The 4,880-nt window shown below is 46.4% G+C and overlaps 1 long non-coding RNA gene across 1 annotated transcript; it reads right to left on the reverse strand.

The window, feature by feature from the left end:
* Positions 1 to 1,305: 1,305 nt before the first annotated feature.
* Positions 1,306 to 3,596, reverse strand: LOC136475301 (uncharacterized). The gene is made up of 4 exons (XR_010763149.1): positions 2,668 to 3,596; positions 2,559 to 2,591; positions 2,068 to 2,165; positions 1,306 to 1,909 (listed from the first exon to the last, which is right to left on the reverse strand). It is a non-coding gene; the product is annotated as an uncharacterized lncRNA (long non-coding RNA).
* Between the last annotated feature and the right edge of the window lie 1,284 nt (positions 3,597 to 4,880).

Here is a 4,880-nt window from a genome sequence, read left to right on the forward strand (position 1 = left end):
GAAGCGGAGGACCTGTGCCTCCACCTACACCTCTCTCGGTGCTGGGGACGGGCGAGCGCCCTCCGTCAAGGAGGAGCTGGTGCGCGAGGCGAGCGCAGGCCGTGCTCGTGTGGACGAGGGACGCGCGCTAGCCGGCGGTTTCAGTGCCACCGCGGCGGAAACGGCTGCCGCGCTGGGTGAGGTCATTGCCGCTGTTGTTCGGAAAAGACCTCGTATCCGGACATAAAGTATAAAATAGTGTAATCGGGCACTGGATGGCCGACAAGAATGTCGGCCTCTGCAGGGCCGACAGGACTCTCAGCCTTCCCTAAGCCGATAGGTCTACTATTGACGCCGACAAGCCCGCGTCGGCTGCCACGTCGACTGCCACGTCACCCCTATCGGCTTCTGAGGTGCCGACATGATATATCTATATTTTTTTGTATAAATGCTTATAGATTTACAATTGATCATTAAAAAATATTATTTAAAAAAAATTCGTGCTTAAGCATGCTTGCAGGTGCGCGCAGGCGTGTTGGCATCGGTCGAGTTGGTGATGGATTGGAGGTGGCAATGACATGAACTAGTATAGAGGTAGCTAGCCATAGCCTGGCTGCTGCATTCGATCTGAGCCGGTGCCTCTCTGGCTCTCTGCTTGCTTTCGGCTGAGCGAGAGCGAAACGTCTATCCCTGCTGCAAAGCGAGAATCTTTGCTATTCAAGGAGGGACCGGAGAAAGGGATACGACTGGAAGGAACCTACGTAATTTTGACTTCCAACACCTTGTAGGCTAGATAAAAATTTTGAAGCTTGTTAGCTCGCTCGGTTCGTAGCTGGCTCAGCTCGACTCATTATCATAGCGAGTCGAGACGAACCAAGATTTTAGCTCGTTAGCTATAACAAGCCAACTCGAGCCAGCTCGCGAGCTTCTATAAAAAAAGTCAACATAACTTATAGGGGCTCTTGCGTTTGTACCCTTGTTTTGTATCGAAATTGTGATTTTGCCCTTATTTTTTTGACTTTGTGAATTTACCCCTACTGTGCCATTCATGAAGCATCAATTTGCCCCTGCTCCGTCATCCACCCCTAACGGTGTTAAACTTTATACAAAAGGACATGAATGCCCATACGATTTTGCCCCTGTTTGTTATGCATAATTGTGATTTTACCCTGATTTGGAATTAGACTTTTTTATTGTATGCTAACAATTGATTAAATTTGGTCAAACATATTTGGCACAACTTGCAATTATTTGAAATATTTCAATATAATCTTTTGTGTGGGACCAAAAATCTTCAATGTATAAGAATGCATGTAGAACATCGGTTAACAAACTGTATAAGTAGATGCATGCACTGATAATCTTAGTACCTTACCACATAGGAATGTCATACAGTACATGTTTTTTCAGCAAAAGTAACAGCCATACAAGTTGCTTCCATATCAGAGCCCCGTTTGCTTCTATTTTCATCACCAAAATCTATTATAGGCAACACTACCGTGCTGGTACTGATCGCTGCATCGGCATTGCCGGTGGAACAATGGCCATCCCTACGCGAGACAGCGGCGGTGTCGCAATCTGTCTCCGCCGGAAGACCAGGAGGTTGTACCTATAGCCGTGCGGAACGCTCCAAGGGCAAGCTATCAGAGCAAGACAGGAAGTCATCAGCCATTCCCGACGAGCCGTGAAGCAAGGCGCCGGCGTGGCCATCCTTGCGGTGATGCGGGGAAGAGCAAGCGTACGCAGAGTATGAAAGCAGAGTGAGGATGAGCTGCCTTCGGAAATTTGAAACCAGAGACCACCTTCGGAAATCATAATAATGATCTATCAATGTTGAAGCTTCCTTCTCCACTTCAACCACTCGCTAATCATCCTGTAGTGGCGACGGTGGTGACCAATTGCAGTGAGCTCGTCGGAGCTATTGAAACAACTGCATATAATTTGATTTGCTGTTAATAGTGTAGCAGCATATCCCAGCATTACACGCCTAATTTCTAGGTGCCAAGAGTATGAAAGCAGAGTGAGAACACCATGGCAGCCTCCTAAAGCCCTAGTATAATACTGATATAGTACATATATGAGCTTTACCTCTTTCAAATGCTCTATTCTCTCCAGCACAGGAAGGAGCTCATCAGCAAATGAAGAAATACCTTTTGCAGAAGCACTGGGACAGTATCAATGCCGAGCTGCATAAGGGGCAAACACATAAGTTTGCAGGCATTACTTTTCATAAAAGAAAATAGCATGTCCCTTCCTTTACAAGGTGAAAATCACCAACTTATATAAGAAAAAGAGCATTGCAAAGGATCCTATCGTATAGCTATTCTGTGACAAGCACCATAGTTCTATGTGGATCAGTAGCCGATTTCTGTGAATCTGAGACAAGCACTTATATAGATATATAAAATCAGTAGCGGCAGCGGCAGCATCCATAGTTCTATAAATCAGCCGGCTGATGTGCTTTGAGCTACAGCTGCTGCTACTGGGTAGAAAGCAGTAGCTATAGAAAAACAAAAAAAAAGAAAGGTGTAGATCCAATTACCACTCAAACATCACAAAATTGGGTAGTATTAGATTACCTGGAATGAAGCAAAGTAGCCTTGATTTCGGATCTGCAAATAGCATAGAAAATTAGAACTCCAATTTATTAAAGAATAGCAAGAATAGAGTGGTTCCTCTGTGTCATACCTAAAATTTTCATTCGATTGCTCCTGGGCCAAGCAGGGTCTAGTGGTGTGCCATTGATTTTGTTTGCCCCAAGCCGAGGGAGTGGGTCTCGGGGATGAGGATGGACATGCACGCGAACTCCTTGCCGTTGGCCCGCTCCACGCAGAGGTACGTAGTGCCGAACTGGCCCTGCCCGAGCAGCACAGACTCCGGGACCACCGCCGCCTTCGCCTCCGCCGACGACATCTGCGCAGAGAGGCAAACATCAACAACTCAGATCCGCGCTGAGGGAGACGGAGTCCGCCACGAACGCCGCCTCCTGCTCCCTTGGCAGTCCCTCATCCTCTGCCTCTTCCGTGGCAGAGATATGCTGGCCGGCCGCCGCTACCACAGCTGCGAGGGGGCGCGGACCCGCTGGCCGGCAGCCCATCGCCGCGGCCGCCCTGGCAAGCGAGCGTGCAGGCGCGGGCCCACTGGCAGACAGGCCGCCTGCCGCCGTCACCCCAACCGGCGAGCGCAGGCGTAGGCGCGGGCCCCGGCAGGCGAAATAGCAGCGATCGGCGAGAGGGGCGGCGGGGAGAAGATTTGGAGTCCGCGGCTCCGCGCAGCCTGGTAGATCGGCAGCAGCACATCCAGCGTAGGGAGAAGGAGTGGCAGACACCGCGGCCCTCGCGCGCCCCAACACCGCGCGCCACGTGCCGAGCCCCGCCGCCGCCCCGCGCGCGACGAGCCCCGCCGCCGGGAGCCGTTGCCGCACCGCGCGCTGTGCGCTGCCAACGCCGCCGCCGCCGGATGCCCCCGATGCCCCGGTCGATGCAGCCGCCCGTGAGAAAGGCACAGTTTCATTATGGAGGCTGAATATAAGGATAAGGGGCAATTTGGTCTTTTGGCCTTTGTTTTTTCAGATTTTGAATTTTTTTAATTCATTTATTCCATGACCCTCTGACGGCATCCAAACCAGGGGTAAACGGATGATTCAATTCAAAATAGTAAGGGCAAAATCACAAAGTTGAGAAAACAAGGGTAAAATCACAATTAGACTCCTATGTAAGGGCAAGAACACCATTTTCCCTAACTTATATTAGTTTTGTATTACATAATGTCTTGCACATTACAATTGGTTGATGACCTATATGGAACTTGGGATTATTATGACTTTATGATTTTGTTTTTAATGGATGTATGGATAATCATATAACATAGATGCATTATGTATGGTATGGAGTATGTACCATGAATGTATGGTGTAATACTATAGTATATTATTATACTTGTATATATGTTAGTACATATATATATTTTTTCGATTTAAGGTAGTTGGATGTCTTACTTTTGCATTATTACTATTCTCAAGATTTAGATAAATATAAATATTATATTTTGTGTACTTTTTTATACCTGCCTCGCAAGCTTAACGACCCGGTTCGAGTTTATAAACGTGCCGAGCCGAGCTGGCTTTCTGGCTCGTTAAGATAACGATGAGCCAGAACCAGCCGAGTCGAGCCGAGATGAGTTGGCTCGTTATCCAGACCTATCTCCAACCATCTCTCAAATTTGTCTCGCTCACGAGTATTTTAGTCATATCTTAAATATCTAGATAAGTATACTTGATGATTGATCCGAAATGAATCCTTTACCATAAGATGATTGATCTTAGCCGGAGCTTCGAGGAGTTCAAATTTCTGTATGGCCGTAGAAGATGTAATAGATTAGCTCATGAATGAGCTAGACGTATTCTAGTATTCTGTAATAGACTGGTGGAGTAGTGGTTTATAACCCCACCAGCTAATATCATAGACGGTGAATGTAATTCTACCCATGGTTAATGAATGAAGCTCCAAATGTCCATAAAAATACTTGATTTAAAAATTCATTAGTTTTTAAATTAGTGGTAAGGTTGATTAAAGAAACTTTTACGATGATCTTGATTATTGAAACCAAGTCTGATCACGATTTTTTATTTATTATAGGCAAGCCTTAGATTGAGCAAAACTGAATGGGAATAGTTCACACCAAAGACAATATAACTAGTACTTTAGAGATTTTTTTATGAACCGAATGAATTAATGAGCCATCAGTCAAGAGTTGACTTCAATCACTCCTGTTCTAGTACGGAGTACATTGTATTATTTGTACCATACGGAGTATACTTTTTTTTCCCGTATTTCAGCTTCAGCCATCCATCCATAAGACCATAAGGCTCAGGCATAACTCACCCGTCCCCTTCTGAAAAA

The sequence above is a fragment of the Miscanthus floridulus genome, chromosome 8, assembly GCF_019320115.1.
Source record: "Miscanthus floridulus cultivar M001 chromosome 8, ASM1932011v1, whole genome shotgun sequence".
In the NCBI taxonomy this organism is placed as follows: domain Eukaryota; kingdom Viridiplantae; phylum Streptophyta; class Magnoliopsida; order Poales; family Poaceae; genus Miscanthus; species Miscanthus floridulus.